The sequence below is a fragment of the Parus major genome, chromosome 4 (genome assembly GCF_001522545.3).
Source record: "Parus major isolate Abel chromosome 4, Parus_major1.1, whole genome shotgun sequence".
NCBI classification, from domain to species: Eukaryota; Metazoa; Chordata; class Aves; order Passeriformes; family Paridae; genus Parus; species Parus major.
In genome coordinates this window covers 25746796-25768628 of record NC_031771.1, presented here as the reverse complement: position 1 = coordinate 25768628, position 21833 = coordinate 25746796, and the positions used below count along the sequence as shown (strand labels likewise).

The 21833-nt window shown below is 38.2% G+C and overlaps 1 protein-coding gene across 6 annotated transcripts in view; it reads right to left on the bottom strand.

The window, feature by feature from the left end:
• FAM160A1 (family with sequence similarity 160 member A1) overlaps positions 1–21807 on the bottom strand; it is an 80343-nt gene extending 58536 nt beyond the window's left edge. For 3 of the 6 annotated variants that reach the window (XM_015624738.3, XM_015624736.3, XM_015624742.3), the window contains exons 1-2: positions 21522–21807; positions 7515–7630 (exon numbers count right to left, since the gene is read on the bottom strand). The gene's annotated coding sequence lies outside the window, so the exon portion shown is untranslated. Of the gene's footprint in view, positions 1–7514; positions 7631–21001; positions 21121–21154; positions 21247–21317; positions 21432–21521 lie in introns of those variants that run through there. The other 3 variants (XM_015624737.3, XM_015624740.3, XM_015624741.3) reach the window with 3 other exon arrangements.
• Between the last annotated feature and the right edge of the window lie 26 nt (positions 21808–21833).

The window sequence follows — 21833 nt, the reverse complement described above, 5'->3', positions numbered from 1 at the left end:
TCTGTGCCCTAGTAGCCACTGGTAAGGGACACAAACTGATAAAGGAGATGTAAGGAAACATTATATTAAACACTTGCAGAACTGGACAAAAATTCATTTGCTACACTGAATATGACCACTAAGGAACACATTCCCAGAGATTAATCTCTTTTTGTAAATAAATCAATAAAAATCATGATTTTTCTAGAGTAAACTTTTCACATCCTTTCCTCTGGAATTGAAAGTGTTCTAGTTTCTCAAAGATTGCTTTCCTGTTTCATTTCTCCAAAATTAAACCTTCAACTCTGCATTGAGCCAATTCCAAGCTAAATGTGACCCTTGGAGGCCAGCAGATCATCTTGCATCTCTTCTTGCATCTTTTAGTATCTCTGCAGCTAAAAGTAGGACTGTGCCTCTCCCTACCTGGCCAAAAAGAAAAATAATCTTGGAGAAAGCAACTCTTTATCTATTCTATCCCACCCTCAAAGGTCCTTGGCATGGAGGGAACCAATTCCAAAACACATCTACTGTGGCACCAGTAAATAGACTAGCTCCATCTTAAAATGAACTTTGGTCTACAGCTGACACAGATTTGAAAAGGAAAACAGACTGATAATGTTGAAGCCTTAAAATAAGTGGAGGAACAGAAAAGTAAGTTGTTCCTCTGAGGCACAATAATTTTCTGACTTGCTCCTGGAATGATGCCTAGCATTACTTCCTTAATCCCAGCAAAATGAAGTTTCTGTCTTCCAATTCATAAATAGCAAAAATTTATGCTGAAGTTTCTAAGGTGTTTTCAGAAGAGAAATACTACTTCTACTTCAACTACTTTGGTTTTTGAAAGATTTTCCCTGTGTCGTGACCTTTATTAGGACTTGGAACTGAGAGATTTCCTTGGTTATCAAGTACTCCTCATCTGTTATCATAATTCATAATCCTTCAGAAATTGATGAGGCTCCAGCTTTTTAATATTCTCCTGCATTCACTGAATATAGTATGACATTTCCAAAGCTGTGAACTATTAGTCCACACACTTTTTGCCCAGTATCACATTGTAGCCTACTAACTCACTGAATCACCCCTAGAATGAGATTATAGTCAGTGTTTTAGGAGTCTGTTTTTTAAATTATAAGGTAAGTAATTAGATATTTAATGACTCTACTGCAACTTAAATGTTAGAGTTACTGAATTCACGTGTAAAAACTTTACTACCAAAGCCTCTTTAAAAGATTCTCCTTTTCAGTTCCAACTGGTTGCTCAAGGGTGTACCTGAACAATTATATTCATGAGGCTGAAATGAAGGTCCCTCTCTCCAGCACTTCCTACAACAGTAATACTCTGCTGCTGGTGTGTAGAAGGTATATTTTGCATAGGTCACTTGAGAGTCCAAAACATTTGACAGATCAGCAATGTAATTTCAACACAGAGAAACTCTCAACTCAAGCAAAGCTCATTACGAGGTAAAAGCAATCAGCAAAACAGATTAAATATCAACATCCTGAGATAGGATTGAGGGGTAAGGTTTTTTGAAATTATGTTGTTACATGTCTTTTCAGTATAAGAGGGTAGCCATTAAGTGTGAGCAACAGCTATAATGTGAAAAAAATGCTGTTGAACAAAATCAATATTAAGTGGTACTTAGGCCAAGTTAGTTTCTAGTATCCCTTTTTACATCTGAAGGATCACAAACTTCTTCAGAAAGCACTCAGATTTTAATTGATATAGTGATTAAAGTGACTAACACCAACAGCTCTTCACTGAAACAAAATACTGATGTTGGTGAACTAAACCCCAGCGTAGAGCCAATCAAGTCAACAAGTTACAGGAATTTTATCTAGAAGAACATTTTTGGTCAAAGTTTCAATATAATTTCAGATTAGCCTCCTTCTGGAGGGAGGAGGTAGGGTAGTTACCAAAGTACCCTTTGGTAGGGTAGTTACCAAAGATTTCCCCATAGTAAAAGATTCAATCAAAGACATTCACATATGGTCACACACACTGACTCTGTGACACACCTAGAATACAGTGAGACTTTCCCTTCCTCTTGAATATTATGTTCCTACTAGGAGAGAGGCAAAAATCCCCTATGTTCCATAAAGCAGTTTCTGTGCAAGCTGCAAAACAAAAAAATCTTCAAATGAGACTAGCAGTCAGCTGCACACCTTTGGAATACATGAAACAGCCTACAACAGAACAGCCTGTGTATAAAATGCACTGTAGCACTTCACTGGAAGAAATGGGAAACTTTCAAATTGAATGGACATTAAAAGAATACTACAATAAATCATACTGCCAACTACATGCTAGTTTCAAGAAGCAATGTCCTTCAGGAATGCACTATATTTTAAAAATCACTTCAATCTTTTGTTGGTTAAGATAAGCTACAGTTTATTTTAGTTAACAGAGCCACAAAGTAGGATAAAACAATTATTCTGCTTAGCTCGCATTTTTCAAACTTAAGCATGCATACTGCAATGGAATCAATTACTTTACTCCCACACAATTTCTTTACTTTAAATCTCAAGCACTGCCAGAAAATTTCCTTTATCTAATCTGGATAGCAAAAAGGTTTTTCCAAATTTCTTTTTCAATAATGTTATACTTACAGTGTACAAATCCTTGTTTTAAAAGACTTTCAACAGAAGTACTCCATGTGCATTTCACAACATTGAATTTAATATGAAACAAAGGCCACAAACACTGCTTCAAAAAGTCCAACACTACACTTGCAGTAGGTGACAGAAAAGTTTTTCATTAATCCAATTCTATTTGAAGCAAACCAGAGTTTTAAAAAATTCCTGTGACTCCAGAAAGTTAAATGACAATACACTTTCATAGCTCTGAAGCATACGATAGGCAGAGTCCTTAAAAAAATTCAAATTAATATGTAATACATGATTTAGACTTCCAGAACTTGGATCTTGTATTCTCCTCCCACTGCATAGCTCTTCTTCCCATCTCTGTTCCTGAGCAAGTGATAATTTGTGACAAATTATGGAACTCATTGTTACAGGCCATATGAGTTACCAAAATCAGTGATGATTTTTTAAACAATTTTGAAAGCAAAAGACAAAACCCACTGAATTTATGGAATGGAAAGACTACTAAGTAATACCATAGACTGCACACGGCCAGGGACACTGCCATACACTTGGACTATGCACATGTTGTCCTGCCCCCTTCTGTCCCATCAATTCCTACTCCGAGGACAGCTCAACTTCAAAATCCTCAGTGATCCCCACTGCTCCATACACAACAAATGCATTGAACATCTCCATTGCTTGGCTCATGAACAAGCAGCTTGTCTAACAAGAGCTAAAGAGAGGTTTGTAAGATATGTTTCTGTTCAACCAAACAGATTCTAGCACTGCAAAACCAAATCAAAATCTAATGAACACTTAGTCTTCCAACTCAATCTGTTCTTGCAGGCCTAATCTAACTCTTCTTCTCTTTTGTTTATTCCAAGTTTATATTTTGAAATAATAATGCATACTTTAAAATTATTTAACTAATCCCTACTAGCTTTACCTGAAAATCCTCTTTTTCTTAGAAAATATTGGGATCTAAAGAACAATGATGCACAGGAAAACATGTAAACACATGAGAATTTGATCTTTCAAGATTTTGTTGTACATTTTTTTTTGTATTAATCTTTCTCCTTCTAAGATAGCTGTCACCACAATGATGGCCATTAACGCTATGTTGATAATAATCAGTTTTACTATGAAAAACATTATCACTTTTTTTCCTGGTTTGCTTTTTGCGGTTCCCTTATGTCTACGATAAAATCTCTGAATTTCTAACATCACATTAACCAAATCTCCTTTATTCAGAATGCTTACATATTCCCTTAGGTTTTATAGAGCCACTACCAAGGACAATTTACCCAGATTTAGTGCTAAGGTGTAGCCAGTTTTGGAACAATACCTACATACCATGTTATTTCCATGAGACCAAAGTTAAGAAAAACACTTGTCCCTATGATCAGAAAACCAGTCATACTTTCCCATTTCCTCATGCCAGTGGCCTCTATCTACCATTACACATTTCTAACTTCCCTGCACTGTGCTTAGTTCTTCAGGGCAAAATACACACCTAATTGAACTCAAGACACAAGCAATGACAAGTAAATCAAGATGGTTGGACAAAACATTCTTTATGACATACCCTGGACCTTTACAATGAATAGTTCACATTGTGTCATACATACACAAGTTCTTTCCTTGTTTATCTTGAGCTGAGAAAGAAAAAAAACACCTTATGCATTATGAAAGCCATGTATATATCTTTATATTCTGTGAATTGTCAGGTAGATGTGTTCTTTACAGACCTCTCCCTCGGCATCACAGGGAGAGCAAATTTGTATGCTAGTGTATAGTGAGGAAAGATTAGAAATCAGAACCACTTAAATTATTTATAGAACGTCACTGATTCCTCAAGAAGGCCATGAAAAGTAGCCTGCAACTGGACCAAGGAATCCTATGAAAGAGTAAAATTATGTAATAGCTATTTTCTATTAACATTTTGTGAAATTCAAGGCAGTTTAAAAATTACCTACCTCAGTAAAATGGGATCTTTCTCTAAAATATTAATTTCAGATAACTGTCAGTAACCAAGATTTTATTGGCTTGCTCCTAAGATCAAACTCCCTGCTGAATGAAGAAGACATTTTCCTCCTCACAAGTCTGAGTTTCCACAATTTTTATAATGAGAACAAACTCAAAACTCTACAAACTGACATCAGGAGGAAAAAAAAGCAACAAAAGCCACTAACACAAAATCAAACAACCCCAGACCACAACACAGGAAGAATACAGCTGAAAGGAAGCATGATCCTAAGGTACTGCATATAAACTAATGGAATTTTTTGACTTTGCATCTTTTGTCATTCTGACATTCCAACTTGAATCCATTAAAGTCTTACTTTGAAAATTTTTATTGAAAACAAAAATATATGGGAACACGTTTGTTCCAGATGCATTAATATTTTCCAATAAAAAACTCTAAGGATTTAATACCAGTTGAGACTAGATTTGGTAATCACAGATACTTAACAATCTTAGACTAGATACTAAAGCTCTTGTGCTAAGGAATTAGGGATTCCTTTCATTACTGCTGTTAGCTAAACCAACAGAAATCCAAACATACTAGTAAAACTAAGGAGTTACACAAACAGAGAACAGGAAGACATGAGAACTATAGAAAGACTCCATATTATTGTGTTGGTTCATGTTACTTCCTGCCATCGGTGACTGTACTGCTTTTCCATGAACATAACTAGATTTTAAGTCAGGGAAAGAAGAAACAGCCAACTGAAAGCTTTACACTGCTAGAAATAAAGTTATAGAATAAGACCAGACTCTAGTTTAAATGAAGAATTGTTCTTTAGTTTTCTCTCTGGAGAAGGAAATACACCTGTCTTTATTGTGTAGGATATTCTAATGTTACAAACCATCTCAAGAACTCTTACCTACAGCAATTGTGACAAATAGTCACTTGGGCAACCAAAGCTAGTTCCATATAGCCACAGAATCATGGATTAGCTGTAGGTCAGTACATGTAAAAGCTTACACTCTAAATTTTGGGAAAGGTGTCATTAGTCTTGGGAATATGTAGTCCTTCCAAACACCCTGCTATGTGAGCTTTTACACAAGGCTTGATACTCTGAAATATTCTCATGATCTGGGTTTAATAAAACAGGTTTGTAACATTGTCAGAGTTGCCAATTCATTCAGAGAGTGGAAACAGTAACATACTGAACATTTGGCAAGCATCAGACTGTCTACAACCCCTCAGTTTCCTAAAAATACTTTGATATGATACTTTGGAACCTTTTACAAGCTATTACAGAGAAACCAGACACCTCCCTAACCTTTACAGAGCAGCACAGGTTAGGATGAGAAAAACAAGATCCTTGCTTCCCCCTTGACTAAACAGCCTCCCATCACTATCAAGAATTGCAACAAACTGCAACAAAAAAGAGGTGGAAGCACCGCAGGGAAGGATAAGACCAGACACATGCTGTATGAAAGGCTGCTGAGAGATGGTGCTCATTTTCATAAAGCAAGTGTTTGGTGGTTCAAAAATAACAAAGAAGGCACAAGAGTTTACCAGAAAACTAATATTAATTATAATCCACCAGCTATTTGTACTTTTTCTAAACAATTTGAAAGAAAATCTGGTTATATAAAAACCAGGAACTAGTGGTATTATAAAGTATCATTTCATATTTCTTTCTCTTTCTAATGTTGTTTGATTGATATAAATACTCCACCTGATACAACAAACACATCTTGGGAAATCAAACATACTGTCAGGTTTCCTGTGATTTTAAGCTTGTCTGTACTAATCCCAGTCTCATTTCACACCCACATATCAGGCTCCCTCCCTAGCTAGCTTGGGCTTCTCTTCTGTACACAGCTTCCTTATAACAATATTGCAATTAACACCCACATCTCCTCCCCAAATGATGCCAACTCTTCTATGAAACATTCAGGCTATGAAAACCACACCTCCTTTCATGCTCTTTCATCAGCCCTTTTTCCAAACTGAGAATAAGCATCTCTTGGGGAGGTGACTCATAAGTGTTCAGCCCTTTTCACGTTGTAAAACAGCTCATCTAATAAAACAAAACAAAGCACATGTATAATGCTGCATCAAGAACCAAATTATACTCATGCTTGTAGATCAGGGTGGGGAAAGACTTATCTGAGTTTTCATCTGTCAGCTAACTAGTTCCACTGCAGAGTAAGATAAAGTAAGATGATCCAATGACAAGCCAAAGCCCAGGACCTCTGCCCCTTATTCAGCTTTTGTTGTAAAAGGTTTTCTAAAGTTTCTGTTCAATTTTTAAGCTCATATAGAGAATACTAGCGTTTCCTCTATCAACTCTTTTTGTATCCTACATTGTACCTGTTAGAAACAGGAGTAAAAAAGAAAACATACATTCTTCAGATGACAAGCATTTAAATTACTTCCTATCCCATAAGCCAAATAATGTGGAGATATTCTGAAACAAACAAACAAAAAAAAGAGGAGTCTTGGCAACTCAAGAAAATCCTGGTGTACAGGCTGCTGGATTCTCATCAAATGCCACTTGTAACCTACTTTTGACATACAGGGTACGTAGATATATAATTTATAACAATATATTTATTGTTCTCCAGAGGTTACAGGGCACTAAAAGACAGCTAAAGCACCTTTGATAACTGCTGTGTATTCTTTTCACATGTAAGCAATTTCTGTGATTGCCACAGGAATAGTGCACAACAGTTACACTGTACAAGTGTAAACACAAACAGAAATGAAACACAAAACACTGGCAGGATGCTCCAGAGCCCATCATGTCTAAAGGTAGCTGAGTGCTACTGGAGACTCCATCAGGCATCTGAAATAAGACTGAAGTCTCAAACTCACTTTTCATTGTCCATACCACAAAAACTGATTGTGACACCCAGCACTGCAAAGTTCATGGCTCAGCAAACAGACTTCTCTGAACTACGTATTACACACACACAGACACACACGTATCTTACCTGCAATTAAACCAATGTCAACAGGTCAGCAAGGAAAAATTGGCTCTGGCAGCTCTTCCATTTGGTCAAGAATCTAGACTTAGTTTCTTCACCTTTCAGCAGCATTCAGCGTCCCACTAGAGAAAAGGAAAGGCAGAGAAAGTAGAAAAGTAAAAATTATCATTCTCTACTAACAGAAATCTGGCAGCTTAAAAACTGGAAAGGAAAAAAAGCTCCATCTTAAAGAGAACAAGATAATAAACTCTCCAATACGCAGGAGTAGCAGTAAGAGAGCTTATGTCACAGCAAGAGACACATCCACACAAACAAGGTCAGAGTTCCCAGGCCTTTCAGCAATACCTTAGTGAGAAGCCCTTGAAAAGACCGAGGGCATCAGCCACTAAGAGCCCACACCACAGCAGAAACAATCCATATTTGCCTTCCTTGCTGCCTTCTGCTCACTGCTGCAACTCAAAAACAATCGTGCATAACACACTGAATAAGTCTGAAGCAATTAAGAAACTGTTCTGGCTAAAAAGTAACCGCTGGGGAAAAAAAATAAAACACAGAAGTAGAAAAAAGTGGTATTACACTGAATTCTAAAGCTGGCTACACTGCCAAAAAACTGATTACAAAACTCACTTTTCAGACAAGAAATGCATCATAACAGCATCTTGTTAAACAAGCTAAACACATGCAAGGGAGAAAGAGAAACCCACACCTTTCTGTCAACACTGAAGTAATTCATATTAAATTTATATTTGACATGTAACAAGGCTGCACACATACAGAAAAATGCAAGTATGAAAAGGGTGTCTGTTCATTTACACAGTGCTTAGCATTCCAAATTGATTTTACAGACATCCTGCTAACCTGTCTGACAGAAATTCCTCCAGACTACACAAATTAACTCAAAATAAGGAGACTGTCATTTTTCTGTGGCTTATAACCAAACAGGCAAAACTCTGAAAGCTTTCAATTTGCTGAAAGAAAGACTGCAAAAGTTTAAAAGGTATATAAATCAAGACCAAAAAAAATTAATAAACATAATTTTTGACCAAGAACTCATAGTTTAAAAGAGGTTCCTAAACAGCTTTCCCATCAGGAGAGCATGAACAAAACAGCCAAAAACTAAGGGCGTATGGGAAGACACTGTTTTTATATTGCAAATATAACATAGTTTCAGTATATGCTAGACTAGATGACCCCAGAGATTCCTTCACATTTCATGCTCCTGAATTTCAGGGATGATTATGTCAAGTTCCTCCACAGATGTAACCAGAAATTTCATAAGAGACTTTTAGCATCATTTTCCCCCTCAATTACAACAAAGACATTTGTCCTAAAAATTAGCCAGTTTCCAAGTGAAATGGTAACAGGACAATCCCTCTGTCTTCCAGATCATCTCTAAAATGTTTCCTGTAGTAAAATACCGTTCATAAAATTCTACCTCACTAAACCATGCTATTTTTAATATATTTTCTTGTTACTCAAAAAAATTGCAAGTGAGGGCCCTAAAGAAAGGAGATTTCTCCATAATTTGTAATTAATACTAACTTTCCTCCTGTCTGCTTTATATATCCATTGCATCTGGTCATAAAAATAAGGTTCCAAGTTTAATTTGTTAAATACATTCTCTCTATTTTTGTTTTTCTGTACCATTTATCAGGGTAATTTTTCAAGTGGAGCCTATAATTATGTTCTTGACCAGACTGGCTTTTAGCTTAAACAATTATTTTCTCCCTGGGATTTTATTCTTTAATTTGCAGCACAGCTTAAAAACTATTGTCATACACATAACAAAATAGGTGTCGTCTAAATTTTGCAACCTCATGTTTGAGGTTTGCAAGTTTATCAGCCTGGTATTTTGATTTCCTTTTACTACACATGAAATAATCCATCAGAGGGAACAGAAAAGAGGAACAGAAAAAATATACTTAAAAGAGAAATTGCCCCTACCCAGAGTCCAAACTAAAGTCCTAAAGGTAACCCACAGCCTATCTATAAATCATTCTTTCCAGTAGATGTGGGAAAGGAGTATGCCATAAGCACCTGTGGAGGAGCTTCAAGTGATCATAATGAAGAGGGCATTGGGGGAGGGAAAAAACCTCTCAGCACATTTGTTTTAAAGATTCCAGCATGCTTCCATCTAAATATCATCTTTTATCTAGAACCACAAGCCTGAAATTGAAAATTAGTACAAGAGACTGAAACCAGAGCAAATGAAGAACAGTCACATGAGGGACAATCCCATTTCTGATATGGCTAGTGCATGTTTTCAAATATATGCTTAATAAAATATTATAGTGGTGCCATATTATCCAAATTTATTCAGTGTTTCAGCTTCAAAGTCCTGCAAGAACTCACTAAATGAATCTTTGTTACTACGATAGAGGCAGTAAAGAAAATCACAAAGGTCTGTTCTTTTGTAGGCTACAAAAAATTTCTCTATGATATGCAGTTAATGTTCAAGTTTTAGAGAGAAGGCATTCAGAACATAGAACAATTCCCTGATCAAACATATGTAAAAAAATCTGAATCTGAAACCTTACCACCAAGCTATGGAAAATGTCCAGAACCTAAGTGCTTTTAGCTTCCCAAATAATTTGGGAAAACCAAAAACCCACATAAAACCAAACCTACAAAGACACCCCTTAGATTAGAGTGCAAAAGAAGACTATGAAAAAACAAAAATTTGAATAATTTAGAAAGTTCCAATTTTGAATCATCCTTTTTAATATTATTTTTAAAAGCTGTAATTAAATAAAAGCAGCATGGTGATAATTGAACAGAGAGCTTCCTGTAGTTGTGGCCCAGGAGAGTCATATCAATCACACAGTATCATCAGTTCAGTATTGCCAGATAGGAAATAATACATCCTTATCTCCAGAGAGCACTGACACTGGGATCTCTTTGTAGGCACTGACAAACCATTACTGCCAAGCACAGTCTTGCCTTATGTAACATTCTTGGAAGAGCAAATATTTTGCTTTTGCATCAAATACACCGCTTCTTAAAAGCGGGCAACACCAGGGACCAGGTAAAAACAAATACATGCTTGCATTGTGTATCCTAGAAGGTAAGGAGGTAAAACAGAGGGAGAGAGAAGAGAAAAAAAAACTTCTGCTTTCTCATTTCTGAAAACTGAGACAGGTAAGGAAATAATGAAATGGTAGAAGAACTGCTTAAAAACTTTGAATCAGATACAAAAATGTTATATTTTATCTAATATTTTCTGTCTCATATGATTGATATGAATTTTATGTATTTTATGGATCACAGTATTCATACAAGTCATATGATTCATAATTATAGGAATATAAGAAAAAATATTATATTTCAGTGCACATTGCTTGGATAGCCTGAAATTCTGTCCTAAAATGGGTGTGGTGCGGCATGCATATTAAAAAGCTTTAGAACATAATCAATTCTTAGTAATACCCTTCATGAATTGGGATGCTCTACTTCATATCTTGAGATCATCAAATCATAACAGACAGCAGTTTTCAATGTTTCTTCAGTTCACAGCAGAGCAGACTGTAAAACTTTGTTTTAACAGGCAGGTCACCAGGACATTCTCAGAATGGCAAAGCCCTTTTCAAGGATTTATACATTCTCTCTCCTCTTTTTTTTTTTTTTTTTAAACACAATTAATTTTGAGCTCAGGGTTATACTGCATGTTATTTGAGAGGAAAGTTGTCCTTAGAGACTGTATCGCATCCCATGCATCTTAACCTACACCACTACCCAAGCTGGATATTATGAAAGATGCATAGCTTTGTGGTTTGGGAAATTCAAATTGCTTTCCTTATCTTTCCCCTTCATGTGAGAGCCCAAGAAAATAATCCTAGAAACCATAGTACACAGATATATGAATCAATACAAACTCCCAGTACCAACAGATGCCATTCAAAAAAGCAGATGGACTTTAAAACATTACGAGGTAAGTACATTCCGGTTTCATATGTGCATTAATTAAGATAACAAACACATCATAGAGGTGATACCTCCTGGGAAATCTCCCTCTGTGAATAACAAACCAGAAATCTTCTAAACTGCTAATTTTACATAAAAATGTGCCTATTTTCTTTTGATTTAAAGATCAGTTGACACTGCAGGACTTCCTCAAATCTTTGCTTTCCTTCTGCTATTCACAGTTTTGTCCAATAACATGCGGCTGAAATTAAAACCTTTGTTTAATGTCACTGCTGTTATCCCTACCATTTGGACAAGAAATATGAAGAGCCTCTTTCTGTTTTGGGCTGTAACTGGACAAATAATTAAAGAAGAATTAGTTTATTCAAGTAAACACAGGCTACAAGGGCAGCACAATAGAGGGTTGTTTACAACATACAGCAGATTATATGAAAGAGTTTTCCAAATTTTCACTAGTACAAGCTGATTAAGTCTGTGTGGCAGAGAGCAGACTTGCACAGGTCTGGAAGCAGTAAAACCCCAGTGGCTTGGATGCAACACCACACAAATATGACAAAATTGTTTCCAAAGCTAATCCAGCCATCTTCACATCACATTTCCTTGCACTCCCTCTTCTAGGATTTTCTCCTGCAGAGCCAGTTTGGGTATGGCCATGCTCACAGTCATTTTTTAGAGATTGCTACCTCTAACAGGGAGTTCTAGCTAGTTTTCAACAGCCACAGCACTGTGAAGTCACAAGTGTCCCTCATCTCCTCCAGGTGAAAAGAGGGGAAAAAAAAACCCAGAGAAAGAGGCATAATGTTTTTATATATTCTGGATCCTCCTTGTGAGTTGTAATGTAAGAGTAGTGGTACCAAGAAAATGAATTCTCAGTACTATGCTCTCCCTGGATTTTACACATTGTGCTGTACCACAGTACCCATCTCCTTTTCGCCCTCAAAGGATAAAAAAAATCACCTCAAAGTCATCTAGTCCTTCCCCCTGTGCCATGATAACATCATGTTCCTGTCACAACTCACAACTGCTTTCCTTACTCGTTCTTAAAATCATACACAACTTTTCCTGGTAATATATTCTAATGCAACAATGTCTTACCAAGTAAGGAAAAAACCAGATCACTTTGAAAAACATATTTATCTCATACACTTAGACAAACCCTCACTTTCTCAGTTTTCCACTATCTTCTTCACTTCTTTGAAGCTAAAATAATAGCTCCCAGTTCATTCAGTCATTCCTCCAGATATCCAGGTATTCTTACTGCTCTTCTCCAGACTCCCTACAGTGGGTTCATATTACCTTCTTTTTTTCCTTTTAAATTAATTATAATGAATTCCATCTTCAAAACATAACACTACATCAATATTGGCTGGAAAGATTACTTCATGTAACTTGTAGAACATAATTCTATTTACACATATGTGATGCAGACACAGGATCCCACAATAAGAACTGGAAAGGTCCTTAAGGTTAACTGAAGCATTCCTCAGGGAGAAGCATTTGGTCCTTCTGGCCTTCTCCAATTGCTCCCATCAACCAGGAATTACTTTAAACAAGCCTTGCTGTGTTTGAAATAAGGAACTGTGCTATAGGGTTTTGCAATGCAAACTTCAATCCCAACCTAAGAACCAGCTCTATTTAAAATAACCCAAAACCTTCTAAGAGCAGAATTCAATCATTTTTGGACAGTATCTTCATATGACATTCTCTAATTTTACAATTCCATAGCAACATTGACTTCTGTTATTTTTGTTGTCTACTAAAATATAAAAATCCTTTATGTATGTATCTAAAACAAACCTCTCACCCCTAACAAGAACACTACTTCATGACTCCATTCCTAGGGAAAACAATGTTTTTCAAGCAGTTTAGAACTTGCCCACAGTCAATTTCCCCAGACATTCTTTAATAAGAATGAAATGTTGACAGTTTCTATCACAGAGTCAAGCTACCAGAGATCTACTACTCCTCTTCTGTTAGCATTTTGGAAAGATAAATTCTATCAGCCTAGCGGTGTTAATATTAAAAACAGAATCATATGGACTACTGTTTTTGGGGGTTTTGTCATCTTCTACTGCTTTGGGAGGGTTTAATTCCTAATACACTAGAACAAATAAACAACTGAGTCTACAGTTGCTCATTTCCACTTGCCCCTTGCCCCTGACACCCGTACAGACAGACACTACAACCCCTCTTCTCAGTGGCACAGTATTACACGTACCCTCCATGAGTTAAGTAACTGCAGCAGCTCAAGGATTACATCAGCCAGCCCTTACCCTTTCAACAGTGTTTTTGTAAACACTTGAAACTTAAACTTACCTAACTGCTCTAAAACTCACTCTTTCCTCACACCAGCTTAGGGTTTTAGCACTTGCCTTGGACATCATGTTCACCTCCAAGTCTCAGTATCTTTTATTAGACCTGAGGTGAAGAAACAAACAAAAAAATACCTCAGCCTGCTATGTATTATCTGTCCACAGCTCCATTTGTCAAACAGGAGTAAAACTCCTCTTTGTTTTTACTAACTTTATATTTCTATAATGATTTATCATTCTTTGAGTTGGGCCATTCTGAATACTGCATCTTAATTATATATGTGTGTGTTTTATTTTTACACTTGTCCTTGGCAATCCAGCTGGGTATTCCTTTCCCTCTTTGTGTTTGATGTGGAAGAGCTCACTATTAGCCAAGCCAGCCTCTCACAACTTTTGATATTTTCCCCCTGTGGAAGAATAGTTTCAATTTCTGCATTAGCATAAGCCACAAATTCCAATATTCCTGCTTCTCAATAAATCATATTTTTATCTCAGAATATTTAAATGTACCTTGAATTATAACTGCTTAGACCACATTGTCTCCTGACACTGAGCCCAATGCCAAATGCTCCTGAAATGCTGCTGTTGATTTGATGCCTCTTTTAAATCTGAACTGTTGTTACTTTAAATGTTTGCAAAACAAATGTACACTAGTAAGAGAATGTGCTTTGCTGCCAATACAATGAAATTTTATCCTCGTCACTTGCTGCTACTTTAAAACCAAACAGTAGCATTTCAGCTATTGAATGTAAGTTGCTAAAAAAACTACTAGCAGAAGATATAATTTGTAAATAAGCATGGATTATAAATGCAGAGTCTTCTAAACTGCCTTAGTTGTTGCTCTCTGAACATTTAATTTTATTTTTTCCAACAGTAAAGGTTCTTGCAAGAAGAAAAAAAAGTTCTCCGAGTCCAAGGATTCCAATGGCATCCAAACAAAACAAACTATCTAGCTGAAGGAAATTTTTAAAAATAATCTCAATTCTACTTTTGTGTTCTGCTTTTATCAACACTATCAAGTCAGGAACGCATAAGCACTGAGCTGCTGCTGGCAAACATCACATCTGTAAAAATCATGCCAACAAAATATGCTGAAAGCAGATGCAACCACTGACAGCCATAAAAACCTCAGTCTTATCTGGCAGCAAGTTTAGGGAAATACCTTTTAGTGTTGTTCACACTACTGGGACTAAATTATTAAGAACAGAATCATTGCAAAGGCAAATCAGTTTCTGCCCTCCATGCTTTTCCTCCATTCAAAATGTACTCTCACTTCACAGGCTTCTCATCCTATGAATATGTTTCAAGAAGCTGATAAAGAACTTTCTAATTGTTTACGTGAAACCACTCCAAGCAGGCAAGCATAATTAATCTTAATGCAAGTCAGCAATTCAGAAAGGAAATTATCCTGTTACACCTATTGCTGACTATGTGTTCTTATGTGTTCTCTGCTTCCGTGTACTGAATGGCAAAATTGCCAATTAAAAGAAAAAAAGAAAAAAAAAAATCCCAATCCATACTAAAGTTACTCCAAGGACTTTGGGTGATTTGAGAACAACATCAGAACCAAAAAAAAAAAAAAGAAAAAAATGGAGAAACATACACTTTTCTGAAGATCTTTATGGTTTGCTGTAAAATTTTTGGCTGCTTAGCACCTGTTTTCACTTTTACCTTGGTAAGGCACACATGGCAGAGAAACCAGCACAATTCTAATTCCACTCACAGAGAGGAACAGAGCCCTCGCTTCCAAAACAAATCCACATCACGCTGTGGTTCGGGGTATGCACTTCTTGCAAAGTCCAGCACTGGAAATCAGCGAGTTCCTCAAAAGGGGAGATAAACTTTTGACTTCCGTAACTTTTCTTACAGGAATACAGAATTCATAACACTGAACTAAAACATATTTATGCCGCAAGTGAAGTGTAAAAACACCACAAACGTGCAAAGAGGAAGCAGCACAGTTGTGTTTACTAAGAGCCTTGGGCCTAGTGTAGCAACTTACTGATGTTCCACCTTCAACTTGTAATTATGAAAGGCACACCTCCCTACTCCCTTGTATGTTTAAGCTAGACATACTTAAGGTATGCTTACAAAAACACTCATCAATGTAATGCCAGTACAGTGATGAAGCAGAAACCCAAGTTATGTCTCCCTCTCAGGTTTGCTGCACTAGGGCAGGAGCCTGCCACAGCAAAATGAGTTAACACAATTCAGTAACAGCCCATGCTATTTTTTGGACTTGGCTGCAGAGTAACAACTTTTTAACTACAGCTCTCTGACTAGTGTGTAAAAAACATAAACATCTGAAAATAATTTAGCTATTACAATAATATTAACTGTTAATTGTTAATAAAACTAACTCAAAAATGTAATATTCTCTTCCCTCCTGCTCAGGGGTATCTGAGGTTTAACAAAAGATTTTGTGAATGCAAATGGGGATTGATTCTTCATTAAGTTACCTCTTCAACTGTTAGCCAACAGCTAAATTCAAGTTATAATCCAAAGATTTACTGGAATATAAAGACTGTCAATACTTTAAAAGTTTTATTTTTTTCACATGCACTAGGAAATCCTTCCAACTGTGAGCTTGTTCGAGGTCATCATTTGATCAGTTCTGCAGGCAAACTCCACTACTGCTAGAATAGTCTTCTTATATAAAAATTTTCACAGAAAGAAATCCTGCCCTTCACCAATGTACAATACAGGCAACTTGCAAAAATGAGCTAGAATCAGAAGGACAATGGGCACAATTGTCTTTCAGTAATAAGTTATTAACACAAAGAATCTAGCTCATTTTTATTACCACATAGCTTTCCTGTCTTAAAATTAAAAAAAAAGACAAGTTCTTCAAAAGCATGCAAATGTTTAAATAAACAAAACCATGTCTGTCATATGCTTGAAGACTACAGTAGAGGTACAAGGGGAGAAAATATTTGACTGTGCTTCTAAAGTTAAATGGCAAAAACTACATGATAAGAATTTGCCTTGTACTTTTAGCACTAATCTAGCTATGTTATATATGTTCTCACACAAAAAGTAGGTAACACCATGCTCATTATGTTTAGATCAGAATTAACTGTCACAGTCAAACATTACTGTACACATAGGCAATTCAGTACTGCATCAAAATTTGACCTTTTTCTTTGTAAAGAAAAGAAAAAGATAAAGAAGTCATTGATTTCCCAGTAACTCACCACCATGGGAAGGCACCACAGTTTGAAACAGAAAAAATTTCAGGGCAATTTTCCAATTGCTAGAAAAAGGTGCTACGCGAGTCAAAATCCCAGCTACATGCTGGGCCTCCTGCATGCAGACAGCTATGCTTGTGTCATGTTTCCAAACTTTCCTTTGCAAATTAAAAGTAATCCCACTTGATACCATAGGTAACACAGATTAGGTCTTCACATGCCTTAAGCCTCTCATTACTCTCACCAGCTCTTATCTTACCTGCTCTGTTTCAATTCCACATGGAATTGCCTCACCTGGATATGCCCTTCAGGATCACCTTAGACCAGAATTTTTTGGCCACATGGTTTAACACACAAAGCATTCTTAACATACCATCACTGAGTCCTTGACTGAGAGATACCCACCTGTACTAATAGGAAGTCTCATGATCAATGCCTACAACAGAAAGTAAGGGAAGATGCATTCCCAAAGCTTCTCAATGTTCAAAACACTAACTTCAGCTGGTGAGTGCTTCCTTACCTTCACAGCAACTCCACAGTTAAAGCTGACTCTTTAAAATGTACTGGTGTGTGTACACATCTATTACAATGGAGCGATATTAAGCCAGAAGCACTTATTGTACACATTCACAAGGGCATTCAAAACTGTTTTTTTTCATTCAACAGAATCACAGAATTATTAAGGCTGGAAAAGACCTTCAAGATCAGCAAGTCCAACCTGTGACTGAACACCACCGTGGCAACTAAACCATAGCATCAAATGCCACATGCTCTCAGTTCCTGAACACTCACAGGGATGGTGGCTCCATCCCTTCCCTGTGCAGCCCCTGCCAATGCTTAACCACCTCTAAAGAGAAGAAATTCTTCCTGATGTCCAGCCTGAACCTCCTCTGGCACAGCTTGAAGCCATTTCTTCTGTTACTGGTTGCCTGGGAGAAGAGATAACACCCGCCTGGTTACAAGCTCCTTTCAGGCAGTTGTAAGAGTGATGAGGTCTCCCCTGAGCCTTCTTTTCTCCAGGTTACACACTGCCTGATCCCTCAGCCACCCCTCCCAGGACTCACTCTCTAAACTCCTCACAAGCTTCACTGTCCTTCTCTGGACACGCTCGAGAATCTCAACGTCCTTGTGAGGGGCCTAGAACTGGACCCAGGACCTGAGATGCAGCCTCAGCAGCTTGGTCCAGGTCTAGCTGACCTACTACCCATGACGAAATGAAATCCTAGCTCTATTTTCTAAATAAATTAATCAGATCAGGAAAAGGAACTGTTTTTTCACCAGTTTTACTCTACAGAAAGCTCAGGCTTTCTAATGAAATTCCAGAAAGCTGTTTGCATGAGTTTTTAAAAATGCAGACATCCTTACAGAGCAGCCATACCTGCATCTACTTACAAGTCTTTATTAGGCCACTATAATGTATTGCAAAAACAACTGAAAAAAAAAATCAGAATTTCTAGGTCATTTATACCCCAACTTTTGACTAGTGTAGACCTTTGTAGTCTCTTCTGGAAGCACCCCAAGGTTTCTTGTCTCTACTCAATATTATCAGAGCATTAAAAGTGCAACCACAACATACCAAAAATACAGGCATCTGCTGTTGTGCATTGCATTACCTGAAACGCACACAAAAGCACTATTCTGCTAAGAGCCTTCCTTGATGTCCTCTTTCCTGGTGCTTATTCTGATGCAGATACAGCACATGACTATTTTGTTGGGGTGGCAGCTATTTAACATAAAACTGACCTATCCCATTAGGCTGAGAAGTGACCGTAAGTAAGGTAACAATGCCAAGCCAGCATGTCTGAGTAGAACAGCCTGAGTGTTTGTCTGTAAACTAAAATATAAATTTGTTAACAAAAATGATGACTGGAACGAGAGGTCAAAAAAGTCTTGTGCTCAGCAGCACATAAACACCATGAACATACCAACTACACTAAACATGCTATGGGACAGAGAGAGTGAGAACACATCTTTCTCATGTCTGAGGGAAACTACTGCTCACATCAGTAACATCAGATCAGGATGTGGAGAACTGCATCTTTGGAGTCAAGTATGCTACTCAAACATTATAGAACTAAACAAGATTCCCATCAAACTAATTAAAATTTGGAGATCTATGCAATGAAACCCTCTGCAGACATCAAAAAGCAGCATCCATATATAATAAATAAAGATATGCAAGGAGCAACAGCAGCACTTATGAATAAATTCTTTGTTAAAAAGAAGTCTTAAAACGATGCATATCAAAGTAATCTTAATCCTACAATGTACAATTTAACAGAGAAACTGATGCTTCAGATAGTACTGAGAGTCTGTAAATCTCAAGACTTAAGCTTGACAGGTATCAATGCATCATTATGATCTTTTTGAAGAGAAAACATAGCTATAAATTTCTAAAACTCAGTTTCATGCCAGGATCAAGCAAAACCACATTAGCAGCAGTTTCTCCAGTTTTGATTGTCTTGGCTTCATATTCTATGAAGGTTTGTATCCTATTTAGGGGAATAAAACTACAAAAATAAAACAAGAAAAACAACTCAAAGCCAAAACCCTCACAGAGGACAATCCAGTTTTTACCAGCACCACCATACAGTTTACACACAGTAAAGGTTAAAAAAGAAAAAAGGGAACTATGTACATAAAGCTAAGTTTCTTCCACGCTTTGCCCACACATTTTTCATTGTTCTAATAGGATTCACTTCCTTTTCAAAGTACATATTGTCAATCACCATGGGTCAATTAACAGACTAAAACAACTGTTAGCAAAAGTCAATTGAAAACATTTGTTTTGATTGAGACAGGTAAGAGGAAAAGGTATCTGGATGTTCCATGAGTTTCAACAGTGCCATCCTCACATCAGTATCTCACTGGTACAATCCTGCCCTCTACAATTATTTACACTTCACCTTACAGATTGTAAATTTTTCTGTCTTTTTTCTTGTCCTTCTCCCTTTGCCTTCCATGTTCATTAAAGCAGAGCAAGAGAGGAAGAAACGAATTACAGTATTAGGTTCTAATTCTTAGATTAGTTTCAGATCAGGTAGACTCTTGTACATATATACCCCAGCAGAAGTAAAGCACCACAGATAACGTGAAAACTGTAATTTGACATCATTCATTCAGGTATAACAAATCTTTCCAATCAACACTTCTTCCAAAATGTTTACTTCTAGAAATTACAATATAAATAAAGCACATGGGCAGAGACATGGGTCTATACTGCACAACCTAACACTACTTATTACCTTTTTGGTCTATGAGAGAGCTCTTTGAATGGACAATTTATTATCACTACCTCTTCTCTCCGAAAATGAAAACAAAATTAAAACCTCATGCTTCCCCACTAGGATGAGGCCCTAGATCCTTCTTACTGCTATATGGGAGAATAAAAGCACTGTTGTACTAAAGGAAAAGGCAACTATAAACTCTTGCACAGTATCAGTTTCATATAGATCAACAGAAAATACCTAGGCAGAGAGGGCACTGGCAGATTCTGAAATCACATTTAGTTCAGTCACAAGTAATAGGGTGGCATACAAAATTATACAGTCATTTTTATGCATTTTTTCTTCTTATCGTCATTGTATGAGATATGTTAATGCTAATCACAAAACCAATCAAACAGCCAACGGAAGAGAAAAATCAGACTGAAATAAAAATCTCCAAATACCATCAAGTATGCCTTAGCCTTTCTCAGTTACAAGAAACCACATGCCCCAACCTGGCAAACTCCTATACTGGCAAGGCTCGCCTTACGTACGACAACTTAGCAGACAGTGGGCATCTGCCAGCACCTATGTATTTGTCCACATGGAGCAATTCAGCCATGCCCAGCTGCTACCTACACCCTTGTGCAACAGAAAGGTTCACATGACCTTGCTAATAGTTCCTTAAAGGTCAGAGAGAGCAACACAGCAATCACTTTGTCAGGGAACACTGCCTTCTCCCGTTACCCGGGCCCCGAAGTTGCCGAGACCTCTACTTTCCTCTGGCATCCACAGCAAACGCCAAAACAGCCTTCGGTGATTCGGCGAGTGACGCGAGGAGAAAGAAATAATCAGTGTTAACTAACCTGTTAAAACAGAAGTCCGAACCCAAAGTGAGCACACATGCAGAGGGTCACGCGGGTGACAGCCCTACGCAGGAATACCTGGCACTCCGTCAGGCGTCGCACTTGGGAGGAAAAGCCTTCCGGAAAATAAAAGCGCGTATCCCATGCTCTCACCTCGGCACTCGCCCGTTCACACAGCCCTGCGAGAAGCCTGGGTCCTCTCTCCCCCAGAAGAAGTTTGCGACCAACGCTGCCCAAGGGTCGCCCTACAAACCAGCAGCGGAAAAGCCGAGCCAAAAAAGATAAAGGGGATTAGGCGGGCATTACTTCCACTGACCTATATACTGCCCTCAGCCCGCGGCGGCCCATGCGGCAGACGGCAGCTGCTCGGCCGGGGGTGACACCGTCCTGACAGCCTGCCCCGCCCGCCGACGAGGCCGAGCGGCGGCGCGACACCCCCGAAACCCGGTGCGGGGTGCGGGACCCGTCCCAGCTGCCGCCGTCCCCTCACGGCTCCCGCCCCAGCGGGACCAGCCCCTACCTGGCGCGGGTGGCGGCGGAAAGTTTCTCCGGGGAGGGGCCAGGCGGGCTCCACTCCCTCTCCGCCGAAACCACCGGCTCCGGGAAGGAAGGAAGAAAAAAAACAAGGAGGGAAAGAGGGAGGGAGGTGGGCACCCAGGTAAATCGCCGTCCGCGACGGGACGGCGGGGCCGTCGTTACTCCCTCGGACGGGAGCGCCCTCACGGTCGCCCGCCCCGAAGGCTCCGTCCCTTCAGGGCGGGCATCTTGCCCCGGGCCCCCCCCCCCGCTCCCTCACAGCGGGCGGCCCCAGCTCCGCACCGGCCGCCGGGTT